General features: G+C 43.7%; 1 protein-coding gene across 2 annotated transcripts in view; it reads right to left on the reverse strand.

Annotated features, from left to right (window-relative positions):
* The window catches only part of Cap2 (cyclase associated actin cytoskeleton regulatory protein 2), a 148,407-nt gene extending 131,536 nt beyond the window's left edge, over positions 1-16,871 (reverse strand). Inside the window, exon 1 of one of the 2 annotated variants that reach the window (XM_028763265.1) lies at positions 16,754-16,871. The gene's annotated coding sequence lies outside the window, so the exon portion shown is untranslated. The remainder of the gene's footprint in view (positions 1-16,753) is intronic. The other variant, XM_028763266.1, reaches the window with a different exon arrangement.
* Positions 16,872-17,595: the final 724 nt, after the last annotated feature.

The following is a 17,595-nucleotide window of genomic DNA, read 5'->3' on the forward strand; positions in this document are numbered from 1 at the left end:
ATGGCGTGCTGTCACAATTCACGGCAAGTCACAGCAAGTCACATCTGACTCCTAAGGGCCACTCTGATTATCTCCTGGCTCATCTAGTTTCCTGAAGCTATTTTTAACAGCATCTTGGTTTTTCTTTTTCTCTTTCCTTTTTCCATTTTATCCTTTTCTTTCCTTTCCTTTTTGTTCTTTGTCTTCTGAGACAAGAGTCTTGTTATGTAGCCCAGGCTAGCCTCAAACTTTTGGTCCTCCTCCTTAGTCTCATGAGAACTGAGTTTATAGGTATGTGCCACCATATCTGGCCAGCTCTTGGTTTTGTAGGAGTTTTAAAAAATGACCCATCTTTCCGCTCTTCTTCCAGCTGTGGGAGTCTCCATTCAACAGAGCCCAGCACAGTGGACAGTCTCCATGTGTTTCTTCCAGGGTGATCCTTCTCTCATCTGGATGATGGTTCTGTAGCCATGTTGTTCATCTGTGACTTGGCATCTGGTGTCACCTTCTTCTATGATATTCCTTCCTATCTTTGTATGCTGTATGGTGTCTTTGTCTTGAGTTTATAGATTAAAAAACAAAACAAAACAAACAAACAAACAAACAAAACCAAAAAACCTAGGGTTCAAATGTTTCCCGTAACCCGTGTGTGCTCTCTCATTAACTTTATTCCATCAATAAAGAGACTTAGAATAAAGACATATTTCCTATAACTAGTGTGTGCTCTCCTTTCAACTGTATTGTAACAACAAAGAGACCCAGAATAGAGAACTGTTTTCTGTAACCAGTATGTGCTGTCCCATAGACTGTATTGCAACAACAGAGACCCAGAATAAAGAAACATTTTCCTAGGAGAAAAGATCAGTACGGCTGTTTTCTCTCCCTAATCCTTTTGAAGAGCCCATTCTCAAAGTACTAATACTTTGTCCCTAATACAGTCAGATTCTGTGTCCACGGTACAATTTATGTGTAAAACACCTAAAGAGAATGCATTCCTGTCCTTTTTCCATTTCAAATCCCCGTAAAAGGAGAGGTCTACACACTTATGGGCATTTTACAAAGTTTGTGCTCACATTCAGCCGGAAAAGCACAGAAGGATCTTGAGGGTTGGAATTGGTCCTCTGGTTCTTGTTAGCTGGGGCACTGTGATGGTTAATCTTTATGGTGAATTCGATGGATTTAGAATCATCTAGAAGATACAACTCTTGCCATGTCTGAGCAGTGAAGGCTCACTCTGATATGGCTGCGTCTTGAACTGAATAGAAAGGAAAAAGTACGCTGAGCACCAGAGGTCCTCTCCTCCTGCTTCCTGACCCATCCACACGTGAGCAAGCTGCCTCACACACCTACTGCCAAGCCTCTCAACCATGGTGAACTGTCCTCACTCAAACCCCGAGCCAAAATAAGGCCTTCCTCCTGTAAGCGCTTTCTCAGTTATTTTATAGCAGCAATGAGGAAAGTAACTAAAAAAGGAGCGCCGGGGAATGTGCTTAACATTGGTTACTATGTCAGTACCCATTTATAGGTGTGCTGGAAACAAACACACAGACACTGGAACACAGAGAGATGAACAGGCTAACCAAGGTTAGTAAGACAGTCCATATCTTAGCGGTAAGAGTTACAATATATGTTACAATTGGTTACAAGAGTTATAATATGTGAGGTGTTAAAGGATCACTGAGAAAGTACGGCTAGTGGAGGAGATTTTAAAAAAATATTTTATTTTTTTCCTGTCCCTTTACTTATTCTCCTAATATTTATCCCATATAAGTCCAAACAAGATCCGATCCTGCTTAGCTCTGAGAGCACACAAGATCAGGCATCTTCAGAATGGTATGGCTGAAGACTTCTTCCAATATTAAAAAAAAAATGTTTCAGACTTATTTCTTTTATTTTACATAGACGAGCCTTTTGTCTGCATGTATGTTTGTGCACTATGTGCATCCAATGCCCACGTAAGTGAGAAGAGGGTATCAGACTTCCTGGAAGTGGAGTTACGGATGGCTGTAAACCATCATGTGGGTGCTGGGAATTGAACTCAGGACCTCTGGAACAGAAGTAACTGATCTAGACTGCTGAGCCATCTCTCTAGCCCCTTCTTCTGACATTTCTATCCAAGATTTTCTCTATTGATGTGTATTGATTATCATAAAATGAAAGGCTTGCCATGTAACTGGACTTTTCATCACATATTTTCCTCTTAAATATTTTTTACAACGACTCTTTAACATTTAAATAATCCTTCACAGGGACTGAGGATATGGCTCAGTAGGTAAGATACATGCCTTGCAAACACATGGTGAATTAAGTCCTCAAAACCTATGTAAAAAATCCAGGTGTGCTGGGTAGTATACACTTGTAATCTCAGTTCTAGAGAGTTGGGGCCAGGCTGATACCCAGGATTCATTGGCTAGATAGAGTTCTAGGCTAATGAGAGACTTTGTCTCAAAAAAAATAGTGTGTGACATCTGAGGAATGGCACCAGAGATTGTCCCCTGACATCCAAATGCACCTACACAAGTGTATATCTGCACACAGGAACACAGACACACAGATACACACAGGAACACATACACACACAGACATGCACACATAGGAATACACACACACACATAGAACACAGAGAAACACACATACAGGAACACACATGGACATATACACACACAGGAACACACAGAGAAATACACAAAGGGACACACAGATACACAGAGGAAAACACACACAGGAGCACACACACACACACACATACACACAAAGGAATACTCACACAGGAACACAGAGAGAGAGACATACACACAGACATAATACACACATATGCATAGGAACACACACACACACACACAAACAAACACACAGCACAAAGAATTCAAGCAAGGATAATTTGGGAAAAGAACCCTCCATCTTCCTCCACAGCTCACCCAAATCTTCTCATGCTCAGTGGAGAAGGGCCTGTTGAGCCTTTCCCTCACTCATTTCCAGCAGTGCTAAGGACAGCTGTCATGGTTGCTCTGAACACTGGTACCCCACAGCAACATGCAAATGGTGTGAGCCCAGAAGAATGGAAGAACAGAAGAACTGGCCTATGTGTCCCGTTCACATCCTTAGCAGCTGTAAGACACCCTGTCCAACACACGCAGTCCTTGTGCTGTCTTTCCCTTAGCACATGTCCACCCTGCCCCCCAAGGACCCGGGCAGCATGCTTTGCCTGAGCCAAGGCTGAGCGCACTCTCCTCTGTCCTCCCACTGAGTCCAGCATGGTGGCATAGACCTAGAGAAGTCTATAAATATTTTTGATTAACTAATGAATTGGCTTCCACTCGCTGCTTTTTGCTTGCTGCCTACTCTCTGGCACCATCCCAGATCAGGCTGGAAGCCAGATTTTTCACAGGAGAAATTTCCATTTCAAAGTGGGTGCTAGATTAGTCTTTCCTGTGTGGAACCACAGTGGCTTCCATGATTAAATGTATATGTTTGCTCTCACCAAAGGCAAGGCCTGCATCTTCCATGGCTCTCTCTTGTTTTTCCTTTAGGATATCAATAAAAAAAATACATATATTTCATGTTGTTTAAAGAGTTTTGTAAAATCTTCACAACAAATTTATAAAATGATTAAAGAAGAAAGTTGCTTTCCTGGTGTTTTCGTGTTCGTAGAAGAGAGTGAGGTCTTTAGGGTTTCCTGAAAGCCAGTTCAATGTTCCTACTCATAGGTCAAAGATGGAGAAGCAACCTTGGTGAGAGAGTCTTTAGTGATTCTCTCTCACACACACCCTGTGTGTATGTGTGTGTATGACCAGGGCATGTGTGTGTATTTGTGTGTGTGTGTGTGTGTGTGTGTATGGCCACGAGTATATGTGTGTATGTGTATGACCAGGGGTGTATGTGTGTATGTGTGTATGTGTGTATGTGTGAATGTGGGAGCCAAGGGTCAACCTCAGGTGCCACTCCTCAGGAAATGTACGCTTGACTTTTGGGTGTGTTACGGGTATGTGGTTGTGAGCCCACGCCATTTAGGAAGACAGAGGAAGTGGCCGGGTGGCCTGCTCTGTCACTCTTACTCCCTTGAGACAAGTTCTCTCATTGAACCTGGGGCTAGGCTGGAAGCCAGCAATGCAGTAATACCCCTGTTTCCACCCTCCCCACTGCTGCAGTTACAGGTGTGCATGGCCATGCCCATCTTTTGAGTGCTTGGGATTTGAAGAAAGTCCTCAAAGCTTGCGTGGCAAGCACTCTGGCTCACTAAGCCATCCCCACAGCCTTCACATCACATTTCTGAGACAGGCTCTCTAACTTGGCCTAGAGCTCATGGGTTCCGTCTGTGTCCACCTCCCCAGCACTGGGGTAGATTACAAACACGTACCACCCAGCCCAGCTTTTCTTCCTGGGTTCTGAGAATTAAAGTTGGGGCTTACACGTGCACAGCAAGCACCTTAGAGGCTCCGACCTATCCCCAGCCCCTTGGTGATTCCCTGGAGCATGGTCAAATCCATAGGTTTCTGTGCTCCTGAACCTAAGATTAAATAGGAAATAGACACAAAGTAGTAGGAAGCTGAAGACTTCCTCTGCACATATAAAGCCCCACTTGACTAATTTCTCTACAAGCAAACCAAAATTAAAAAAATATCTGGTCACCCATCAGGCCATTCTGTCTTAGTTTGATCCCCTTAGGCAAGGGTGGCATTAACACCTCTCCTTCCTACCAATCACAGAGAGAAGTAAGCAATCTTGCGGTTCATTGTTAATTCATCATTGTATTTACTCATTCATGCTTGGTGGGCCCACTAAACATGTTGGTTTGGTTTGTTTCCAGTCCGCACTTTCTGCTAGACCCAGTGGTCACATCTAGAAAGCTAAGTCTGAAATATCTTCCGTGGTGAGTAGTATTAAGAGGGGATGAAAGTCAAATGTGCTCAGGCAGCCAGGGGTCTCTAAGAGATGATGGCTGTGTTAGCAAGGAGCTCACCTTTGCCTTCTTCCCTTACTCTCCTATGGGGTGTCTGGAAACTGCTTTTCACCAAACAGCAACCCAGGGTCAGTCAGCCTTTAGTCTGGGTCTCAAATGTGATGTAAAAATTTACATGGGAGGCTTGGTTCTCCAGCCCATGATCCCACTGGGAGGTGGAAACTTCAAGAGGTGGGGCTGAGTGAAAGGAAGTTGAAGGGATACCAGTGAGCACGCCTTCCTGTGTCTTTTCTTTTTGGTATCTACCACTCATTCCTACATTGAGCATCATTCTGTCACATCCCTGAAGCAGGAAAGGCAAATGCTCATGGACCCAAAGTCCTCGAACTGTGAGCCAAAACAAGCCGTCCTTCTTTGTAAACTGCTTGCCAAGGGCATTTTAAGACTATGACGTAAAGCTGACGCAAAAAGCCACCATTCTTTGTCTCGCTTCAAAGAAGTTTCAAGTGATAGAATCAAAATAACAAAGATTAGCGAGGTACGTGAGTGAAGGAAAGGGCACGCTAAAATTTTTATAAAACTATAGAAAAGTTTCCTGAGATCCTGGGTAACCTAGGAATTCATCTACTGCCTCTGCTACTATCCCACCGATGAGGGAGAAGGTAGACTTTTCAGTGAGACTTTTCCAATGCTACACCTGTCTCCTACAGTACCTCTCAAGATCTAGAGAGACCCCCAGCACCACGGAGATAGCTCAGCCCTTTTAGGATGTGAGTTATCCTATTCTCCATCCTTCCTGTGGTGCTGCTGCTGTGCTCCAAGGGTCCTGGCACCACTGATTTCATCCACCAACCAAGTCTTCCAGGGTCCTTCATCCCCCTTAGGGTATGGACTTCCTGTTTTCTCCACCAATGCTGAGCAGAGCACAGAGCACATACAGAGATCATCTCATCAGTTCACATTTCCTCCTTGTGACAGGTTCATTCCCCCAAATCAATGCCTGTTGGCTTTATAGAGTAAGCCATCTTTGAACTGGGACCTCTGGCTATAAGACGTTAAGTTCTGTCATATGATATAGCAGAGTGGGGTTGGGGAAGCATCACAGGGATCAAAGAATCCTTGAGACACAGCCTTATAGGCAACCCACCTACCTACAGGAATCTGGTGGACAACTAACTGTGCTTGGAAGCTAATGTCCCTGAAACAGCTGGAAGCCAGGAGTTCTCCATAGAGTAAGAAGAACTTTAAGAAAATTCTAGGCCTAAAAAAAGAAAAACCGAAAAACAAAAACAAAAAAAAAAACACCCTACAATAACAAAAGACAAAAGTCCACTGGGTAAGCTTGACGGCAGGATGGAGACAGCCAAGGAAGGTACCTTGAACTTGATGATACAGATCCTGTTTAATATGAAAAACAGAAGGAACAAAACATTGAAGAAAAAAAAGGAGTTTGAGAGGTCTGTAGGATGACACTAAGGCTCTAATATGAATGTGACTGGAGCCCTGTGAGTGGAGAAAGAGGCTGAGGTAGAAAGCCTAGTTTTTGAAACAAGAGCACCCAGTCCTGGTGGCTCACACATGTAATTATAGAGTTGGAAGGCAAGCTGAGGCAGGAGGATAACCATTTATTTTGAGGCTACCTTAGATTGCATAGTGAGTTCCAAACCAGCCTGGACTGCAGAGTCTCAAGAGGGAAAAAAAAATAAAGAAAAGAGGAGAAAGGTACAATCCACTAAATATTTCACAGACTTAGAATGGAAGACATAAATTTATAGTTCTGAACACACACACACACACACACACACACACACACACACACACACCGAGTCCCTATAGAGAAGAAAAATAAAGATAAACGAGTGAATAGAGACTTGCCAAGGGAGAAAAGGAAAGAGGGAAGAAAGAAAGCGTGATGAATTATGATGACCTCCCTTTGAGAGATGTAAGAAACACCAAGACTGTTAGTTTTTAATCATCTCCCTTAAATCAGCAGCACAAGGGGTTAGTCAGTACATGGTTCAGTCACAGAGAAAGGTGTTCTCATAGTAACACACCTGCTGACAACACATTATTAATGAACAACACATAAAGAAGTCCGCCCCAAGCAGTCACAAACCTCCATTTGTAACTCTGTAAAACTTCATTTTCTCACTAAACTTATGTTTCAGTTCTGATGTCCTACAGGGTATTGTTTTAATTTTATATATGCTCTGCTTTAATGTCTCCTACTGGGTACTTGATCATAGTTTGCTGTATCAAAAATAATGGCATGAAGGAAGGAGACATGGCTCAGGGGTTCAGAGCATTGGATGCTCTTCTAGAGGACCCAGGTTTGAGTCCCAGCACCAACATGGCAGCTCACAAACATTTGAACTCCAGTCCCAGAGGATCTGCTCTCTCCTGGCATTTTTGGACACTGTAAGCAGACAGAGCACAGACCCATGCAGGCAAAATACCCACACACATAAATGAAATAATTTTAAAAAGCTACATAAGCTTAAATGTTTATTAAATGATCAAAATGTTTTTAAAAAACCTCTTCTGACATCACTGTTGCTATTATGTGACATCATTGTCCCTAGTATGTGAATTACTGTTGCTATTATATGACATCATTGTCCCTAGTATATGACACCACTGTTGCTATTATATGACATCATTGTCCCTAGTATGTGACATCCTTGTTGCTATTATAATTCCTACAATCCCACGTCTCAAAAACAAACACTACTGATTTTGGCATGTGATTACTAAATATAATTCAGAAGTATTTTTTTTTGGGAAATCCACATCTCTTGATAAGTTTCATTATCTAACTATTTTATGACTGTGTATAAGTACCTATTATTAAATTGAGGAAGTCAAAGCAGCAATTTTGTTTGTTTTTCCATCAATGTAATACTTAAATAAAGAGATGGGAACAGATGAGAAATACTGTTACAAAAATGTCACTCAAAAACCTCTCCCAGGAGACGCGAGAAGTATGGCAGGGTGGTGAAATATTAAAAATATTTGAATCATCAGTGTCAGGATAGACAGGGAAGTGTAAGTCTAGTGAGTGTCGTAACTATTCTTCCTTCTGGGTTATTTCAGCTGCTCCTTATTTTTTAATTTTAGGTTATTTTATATCTTTGTAGATGCAGAAGTTAACTTGCAAAACAAAAGATAGGAGAAACAAGTGCAACAATGTAATTATTGGTTACAGACAGGTAAAAACAAGTACATCACCAACACTTTCCCCTGGGAAGTTCCTGTGGTGGCCTTCCCTGCCCATGGAAGATGTGAGTCTTACATTATGAAATATAAATTCATTCTTGCATTATGAATCACATCTTTTAAACTGCCTGGAAGATCTTTCTGGTTATTTAAGGCGCTTATAAATGTTCAGTATTATTTGTGTGATAGTCGTTGTTTTAGTCTTCTTAAGTTCACCCTTTGACATCACTGTACAACCGGCTAGCTTGAAGATTTGCACCAGTTTTACTTAATTTTTTTTTTTACATCAGTTGATCAGGTGTGCAAGCCACAGCATGTCTGTGGGACACAGAGGACAACTTGCGCGAATTGATTCTCCCTCGCCATGTGGATTCCAAACATGGAACTGAGGTCCTCGGGCTTGGTGGTAAACACCTTTATTCACCAGTGAGCCACACCGTCTACATTGTTTTTGAGGAAAGACTTAGAGCACACAGGATTCGTAGATACGAGGGTCCCCATCCTGGAATGAGAATCACTCACTATTTCTATCCATAAAACTAAGCAAACATTCGCAAATGCAGATCTTTTCCTCTTCCCTGAACAGAACTAGTTACTAAAACAGGTCAGAGATAGAACACCTACTAACACGGATGTTAAGATGAGCAATTAGTAAGCTGCCCGTAAGAGGAGAAGAGGACTATGGGAAATAAGATGAGATGGTTCAACTGTCTCCATCACAGGCCCACCAGCAGGAAGATTCATCTTGGGAAAAAGTACATATGGACAATGGATGAGAATTCAGATGTTTATTCTTTTAAAACACCCATGCTTAGGAGCTTAAGGAAGATTTCTCTGCATGTGGTCCAGGTGCACAGTTTGAGGACTGCTAAAATAAGAATCATAAAGACCAGTTTCCCTCTACAGTGTTGACGTGATTTCTACTTATAAAGCCCAAACTGAAACTAAATTTCTCACTGGAGCTCTGTCAGGATTCAGGGCCTTTGGGAGGTGATTATGTTACAAGGTAGGGGGCACACTCGTGACCAAAGGGTGTGGGGGAATCCTGGTGACCAGAGGGTATGGGGCATGCTCATGATGGATGGATATTTATATGAGTAGGCTGTTAGGAAGCTAGGCCACCTCACATGCTTAGCCACACCCATGCCCGCTTCTATATTATTCACTGACACAGCGTGAAGTCTTTACTGGGTGAAGTTCCCTGCAACAAGGTCTATGAGTCAAAACAATCTCTTTTCTTCATTACTTAGCCTCAGATATTTTAAAACAGTGGCACAAGATGCACTAAGACACACCCCTAATTCTATACCATCTGAGGGTCTTTCGATTTAGCAAGCTTCATTTGAACGTTTTCGTTACTAAAGAAGTTTAACTAGGTCATCACTCACTCTCCCTTTAGAAAGACACTGGAGGAATCAGAGCCCTATTCAAGAGGCCATTCTGAAGACAGAACACAGGATGTGAAGGGATGTCCACAGCAGGAACTCTGGGAAGCCCTCAAGTATCTATCACTTCCCAAAGGCTCCACTCCAAATACAAGTAGTTGTAGGGTAGGTTACTCAACATATGGGTTTTCAAGGACAAATACAATGGTTTCCAAACTGACGTTCCAATGGAACTGGGTGCGGAGAAGATGTATTTAACTCGGTTCTGGAAAATCGGATTGATCCATGCAATGGTGACTACTGAGTGTGTCAATCTGACCGGGTGTGGTGGCATCATCTAGGAGACAAATCTCCTGATACATCTCTGAGGGAGTTTCTAGATTGGGTTAACTGAGGAAGAAAGACTCACCCTCAGTGTGGTTGGTACCACCGAGGAGGCTTCGGTCTTAGACTGACTAAATGAAAGCCCGCTGAGCACCCACAGCTGATCTCTCCCAGCCTTCCAGCTGTGTGAGCAGTGTGACCATCTCTTCCCACTGTGCTGTCCTCACCACGATAAGCTGAACCCTTAAACTGTGATCCAAGTAAAATCTTTCTCAAGTTGTATGATTTGGTTATTTTGTTGCAGAGTTTCTCGACTAGGGGAGTCTTGTGTTTGTATTTGGAAGTAGAGAAAAAAAACATAAAAACTACAGCTAGTTTTCTTGATGTGGCCCAGCCTGACTGATTCTTGTTGCTCAATAGTGAAAAGGAGTTTATCTCATGTGAACCAGAGAGTCAGTGGTGAATAGAAGCCAAACAGAAAAGAAGCTAGGGAATTGGGATACCATTTCAAGTCCAGAGCCTTTGTAAGAAGCACACGAAACTGAGATAACAGCTTCTATTCAGTGGTGTTCATTCTTGACCCCAGTGACAGCCTACCACTCATTCAGCAGAGCAAAAAATTCTCCAGCAACTCCCAGAATTTCTCTGGATTCCTACATGTTATCCCACGAGTAACGCATTATTTTCTCTCCAAATTAAGAGAGATTTTTGATAATCTCAATTTGATTACAGCGTGGACTTTAAATTCTGAGCAGCTGGAGGCCCATAGGAGCCTTACACTTTCCCTGACTTATCCAGCCATCAGGCAGGTGTGAAATTTTAAAAAGCAAGCCCACTCTCTCCTTCTCCACTCGTGTGAGAGGTCAGCACACAGCCAGGACTGTAAGATGTACATCTAGTTTGTGGCTAGCATAGCTGAACACTGTTCATAAGAAGCAAAGGCTCTCCTCCTGGATCTGCAATGCCTGTGTCTCTTCTTTATGCAGGACTGAATATTGAAAAGGGTCGGGGGGGGGAACCCTGTCAAATAATTTCTTAGTGAAAGAAGCCATGCTTTTCTCAAGAAAGAAAACAATTTATAGAGAAAGATACAAAGCAAGTCTCCCCTAGCCGTAACCCTCACATAACAAAAGGCCAGTCTTAGGGGATTGCACTCCCTTGTGTGCTGAGACGTCTCCTCACCACCGTTTGTGAATCACGGTGTTGAAATGTTTCTGTATTTCAGAAAACTGTTCTTACGATTAGACTTTAAATAGATTGAAAGTCAGGATCTTGGAACTCATGGTATTAGCTTGGGCTAGAGGAATAAATAAACTGGGCATATGTGTCAGTGGTATGTCACTAAAATTTGTAGCACAGGGCTGGCTGGGGTGATAACTTAGCTCACAAAGTGCACAGCTTGGAAGCATGAGAACCTGAGCCCCAGCATGTCCAGAACCTATGTTAAAAATCCAAACATGGTACCAGACACTTGTAATCTCAGAGTTGGCAAGACAGAGCCAGGTGGGTCCCTGAGGCTACCTGCCCAGCCAGCCTAGCCTAGTGGGTAAGTTCCAGGCCAATGAGAAACCCTGTCTCACACAAGATATGAATGCTGTTTAAAAACAAAATCTGAGACTTCTGCTTGTCTTCCGTATTTGCACATATATGTGGTTTGCACACATATGTGAATGTTGGGGGTTGGTCTCCTGCTGTGTATACAAATGCTAACTTCTGAACCCCAAGATCTGGGGTCAGACAAGATCTGGGATCAGACAAGTGAATTCTCACACATACTGGCCTTTGTTGTGTAAACCTTGCTTTCCTATTTAAAGCTATTTGCTGAATAAAAGTGGCTACAGACAATTACTAGGGAGAATAGAGCTAGGTGGGGCTTCAGCTACTGGGCTAGAAGTCACAGGTAGGGTCCATGAGGAGAAGAGAGAAGAGGAAAAAGAAGAGAATGAGAAGGAGCAAGAAGAAGAAAGAAGAGAGAGAACAGGAGGTCTCCATTACACGCAACGGACCAGGAGCATGTGGCCAAGTACAATGGCTCCCAAGCACAGACTGACAGAGCAAAAGTAACCGGGATGAAACTCACACTGCAAGTTCTTGAAGCTCAGCCAGGAAGCAACCAGTCTAGCATTGGAAAAATAGATTAAGGGTAATTCGCCCAATAATTGTGCTAAAGCTGAATGAATGAATAAATCTTACTCCCAATCTCATTCATTTGGAAGATAGCCAGGGACAGGGATAAATATTTTACACTACATGTGAACATGTACCTCTTACACACACACACACACACACACACACACACACACACTGTACACAGTTGCTCTTAAGACATATGGAAACAGTCTCCAAAACAGCATTCTTGGTAAAGGGGAATCATGGGAAACAGCCTGTAGACTGGAGAAGGACCACAGAGATTAAGAAACATTTGTCAAAGATCCTAATGTGACAATACAGGTTACTCTTAAGAGTGTAATGATGAGTTTTAAGACAATGAGATTGAGCAGGCTGTGGTAGCACACACCTGCAAAGCCAGTTTTTGGAAGACAGAGGCAGGAGAATCACGAGTTCAAGGCCAGTTTCAACTCCATAGGGAGTGCAAGGCTACCCTAGAGTACCTAAGAAGCTGTCTCAAACAACCAGCCAACCAACGAATGAACAAAAAGCGATGGGGAAGAAAAATGTGAGACTATATATACCGTTTAAAATATAGGATATCAGGTGTGCTAGCTAAACTGGGGGATGATTAACTCAAAATTCAAGGATGGGGGGGGAACTGCAAAGCAGCCTAGGACAGGGAAGGCAAAGAGCTGATCACGCTAGGTCAATTCAACTATTTTGATAACACTTGAAGATTTGGACAACTATCACTGGTTTTAGAAACTTTCCCAGCTCATAAAAAGGTGGGGGGGTGGGGAGAAAAATCTGTGAGGAACAAATATCCTTGGAGTTGGCGGAGCTGCTGTGAAACACAGCTCTCTGGACACGACAAGATGGCTCTACTCATGTACTCATAGCAGCCGTGGACGTTGAGCAAGGTCGGGGCAGTCTTCATTCTAGCATGAGTCCGTATTTCTAACTGAGAAGCTATTGACAGTGGATGGCTCCTAGAGGGAAGGAAAGTCAGTTTTCCTAAAGGAAGGGATGAAAGGTGAATGTGGTCAAATACATTGTAAACATATATGAAATTTTAAAGAAGTAATAAAAAATATTATATTTAAAAATAAACTAAGAAGCTGGTGGCAATGGCCCACAGCCTTTATCCCAGTATGGGAGGCAGAGGTAGGTGAATCTCTGAGTTCAAGGCTAGCCTGGTCTACAAAGCAAGTTCTGGGACAGCCAGAGCTATGCAGAGAAACCTTGTCTCAAAAAATCAATAAAATAGAAGAAAGACACTCCATACTCAATTCATTTCCCCATCCTAACCAATAATAACTGATCTATCTGTCCATAATGATTTTTTAGAAACAATTCCCCAGGAGTGGATTCATGCATTATGTGGTCTTTTGTGACTGGCTTCTTTCACTTAGCAGGATGCTATCAAGGTTCATACATGTAGCATTGCCATAGTACAGCACCCCTTTCTGTGTGCACACATATGTACACACAGAGGCCAGAGGTCAATGTCTTCCTCATTCACTCTCCATGTTTGTTTGTTTGTTTGTTTGTTTGTTTGTTTTGAGACAGGGTCTCTCACTGTATCTGCTTCCCCACTGCTGGGGTGCCATGCATAAGCCACTGCATCAGGTTTTTATGTGGGTGCTGAGGTTCAAAGTCAGGTTTTCATAACTGAGCAGCAAGCACTGAGCCACTTCCCCAGCTCTGCCTTCCTTTCTAATAATATCCCATTGCATGGATGGATCATATCAATAGATGAGCTTCCCCTCCCACCACCCGGTGTTTGCATCTCTTAGCTCTTAGCATCGTTAGCACCAGTGAGCCTTGGTGTGTATAGTTTTTATGGTTCCTTTTTAAGTTTAGTTTTTGGGTGCGGGACTGAGATTTGAACCAAAGGCCTTGCGCAGGATGCACAAATGCCCTTCCGATGAGCTATCCTGCCAGCCCCGTGTACAGGCGTCTTTCGCCACGGCTGTTTCTGCATTTCTCTTGAATGTAGACTTACAGCGGAACTGTGAGGTCATACGGCAACTTGACATTTAACTGAAGGAACCAGGACTTTTCAAATTGAACACGTCCTTTTATATTCCCATCAGCAGCCTTTGAGGGCTGCAGTTCCTCCGCACTCTTGCCAACACTTGGGGTGATCTGATGTTTCAATTACAGTCACGCTAGTCAGTCTACCTTTCGATTTCACTGTTGCTTTGATTTGCAATTATCTGATGGATAAGGATGCCAGATATTTATTTTTTATGGCTTTAATGGCCATTCATCTGTCTTCCTTGGCACACTTTGATATTAGACTATCTTTTTATTAACAAATTAGAAAGGCTGTTTATATATTGTGGATCTGAATCTTTTGTCACATATATGATCATATATATATATATATATATATATATATATATATATGTATATATCACATTTTGAGAGTTACCTTTTCACAACTCTTTTGGTCTCAAGCCTACATCTACACTTGACAGTAAGTTCACAGTCGCTCCCTTAAATCTGATGCTTGTAACTTACCTAGGTTCAGCATATTCTGATGTATAATACAAAACTGATGAATCAAGACTAGAACTAAACCTCAGAATAAAGATATATGTCAGGAGATATTCAAAACAAAATAAAACACCACTGTATCAAAAGCAAGTTAATGTTGTTCTTGTGAATATTTAATTTCTGGGAATAATTCAAGCAGTTGGAGAATCTAGCCATCAGAGACTCTTGCCCAAGGTGGGAAGGTACTCTCTGCTGTCAGGAGGGGGAAGAAAAATCAGTCAATCAAACGAACAAACAAAGAAAACCAAAACTACTGCTCTTCTGTTTCCTTCAGCCCTCTCCCTCTGCACTAAGTGTGTGCATGTATGTATGCCTGTGTTTGTGTGTGTATGTGTGTGCCTGCATGCCTGTGAGTATGGGTTTGTGGTATGTGTGTGTGTCTATGTGGTGTGTGGATGTGGTTGCATGTGTGTGAGTACAAGTTTGTGGTGTGTGTGCCTGTGTGTGTGTGTGTGATAGAGAAGAAAAATTGCTACTAGTGAAAATCAGCTAAACTTCAAATTTCCTATCTCACTGGTTCCATTCCTCTCTATATTCTCCTTGACCACATTTGATTTACAACAGCCAAGCTGAGCTGTGACTAAGCCAACCTTGAGGGCTACAAAGTCTCTTACTTACCAGCTAGCTCTTTACCCAGGAAGCTAGGGAACCCCATACTCTGTCATACTAACAAGCTAAACAATGCCTTGTGGGAAATCCTATTTCCGGCTTGCAAAACTGGTTGGGCACTGCCATTTCTCACAGTCAGCTTCTTCTTCTTCTTCTTTTTTTTCTTCTCTTCATTCTTGAGTCTTACTGGATCCTAGCTTTATTAAGGATTTTCAGATTTGAGAATTAAGTCTTTTCATGAAAAATAAAAAGAAAGGTGCAGTCTTGTCAAGATACTGTGCTCTGGCTGCAAGAGATCGATTTAATTCTTTCCACCAGTTTTCTGTATCTGCTTTCAGTCCCTAACCTGGCCAAGTTGTCTGAACTACCCGAGCCCCTTCCTGCCCTCAGCAGGCTTGTATTTGAACCCCAGCAAACAGAAATCACTCCAAAGATGAGACACCACTGTTACCTCCCACAAAGTGGTCCCAGCTACGTTAGCAAGACTTCTGAGACACCTTTGTTAGGTGTGGCGGTGCCTATCAGTAATCCAGCACTCAGATGACTGAAGCAGGAGGATTGTGAGTTTCAAGTTAGCCTGGGCTAATGGCGAGTTCCTAGCCAGCCTGGGTACAAACAGAGTAAGACTGCCTCACAGAAGCAAACGAGCATACCTGTAATCTCAGCTCTGAAGTAGAATGATTATTAACAGTTTGAGGTCAGCCTGGAGTTCCATGGTGAGGTTCTGTCTACCAACAAACCAAGCAGCCAAACGAACAGGCAGTGCTCTTTTTGCAAGCAATTCTGAAAAACTTAAGTTTCGTTTGCTTGTTTCTGCCTTCTCCTGACTACACAGGCAAAGACCCAAATCTTGGCTGGACAAAGTTCACCTCCACTTGGTAAACTTTTAGACCTAGTTCTAAAAAATTACACGTCCTGAACGTCCTAAAAGCACAAACTCACATAAAGAACGCCTGGATTCCGACATGACTAAATGCACAGCCTCTTTGTGGTGTTGATGAGAATAAATATTCTCAATGCATGGCGGACTATCAGCCTAAAGATGACGACAAGATTGCTGATGTCACAAACAAGCCCCTATGGGGCAGTCTGAGAGCCGCTGCGGGGTACCACTTTCAAAACGGCCCCTTCAAAGCATCAGTTGCGTTTGCATTTTTTAGAAGTGACTCATGGCCTCAAGTCAGATTCTGCAGAGAAGCCAGGTCCCTTCCTTTCCTTCGAGCACCTTCGGATTGAGGTAGCATTGGCAAGATCTATTTCAATGACACCCACCCTGGAACACTTGGGAGGCTCAGAGCAGAGCAGTGGAGACCCCTCGAAGTTAGACCGGCCTAGGGTGCGGTGGCTATCGGCGGGCAGGCCAAGGGTGGCCCTTCAGACCAAAACTCGCGGTCCTCACCGCCAGGCGAGCAGCTGGAGACCTGGGCTGCGCTGACCCAGATGAGGACTGCCCCGGGACCGGGATCCCCGCATCCCAGGTCCTCACTTCCCTTGTCCTCGCATCTGGGTGGACTCAGATCCCTGAGTCCGCTTCGCCTTTCTTCCCCGCGTCCTGGACTTCTCCCACCCTATCCGGGGCGCGCAACTTGCAAACGCCGACCTCCGGGTGTCCGGCGCCCAGGCAAGCCCCTTATTCTCCCTCCCTTCCCCCGCGCTCTAGCCTGACCTGCTGTGGAGCCCAGGTCCGGGCTTCGGTGATGCAAAGCGGCTCCGGCCACTCGCGCCCTCCTCCCGCAGGCCCTGTGCTGCCTCCGCCTCCCCCCCTGCACAGGAGCCGGAGTCGGTCACGCTGCTCGCGGGGAGAGTCGCCCGCGGCTTCCGGCAGCTCCAAATACAGACGCGCAAGGGAGGGGCCGGGAGCACCCAGCCGAGGGCGGGGGTGGCAAGGAAGGGAGCGGAGAGGAGGCACAGATGGGCCGTGGGAGAAGAGAGATAGGAGGGCAGAGGCGATTGCTGGTGCAAGCAGGAAATGTCTTCGCCTCCTCCTGCAGGTTTGCAAAGAGTTCTGAAAAGGTCTGGCAGCCCCTGAAGGGGGTTGGGGGTTGGATGGAGGGCATGCACAGTGACCCGCACAAAGAGAGGGATCGTGGGGTAGACTCGAATGTCCTCCAACTCCAAAAAGGATAAAGGGGTGCAGATGCACCTAGTTCTTCAGATAGATTGTAGATCTGGGACAAGTAACTTATATACAGAAACTTTAAAAAGTCATCTGATTATTTAGAAACGAATAGAACCCTGGCCAACCTACTTCAGCAACTTTTTACCTGTAGACACTGCCCCTTATTCTATATGTATGTATGGTCTATGCTTACGAAACTGGGAGCGTTTCTCTGGTTAGCATAATTAGACAGAGAGGATTGATTTTCGATTTTCATCAGAGTCTGGAATACTGGGCCCGAAGCTCTTTACTGAACGAATGCCAGGAGGAAAACTGCAGACGAAAGGGAGGGGGAGAGAGAAATGTAGTACCTTATTTTCTTTTGTTTAATTTTTGAGGAAGTGTCTCAG

This window comes from Grammomys surdaster, unplaced genomic scaffold (genome assembly GCF_004785775.1).
Source record: "Grammomys surdaster isolate TR1022 unplaced genomic scaffold, NIH_TR_1.0 137, whole genome shotgun sequence".
Classification (NCBI taxonomy): domain Eukaryota; kingdom Metazoa; phylum Chordata; class Mammalia; order Rodentia; family Muridae; genus Grammomys; species Grammomys surdaster.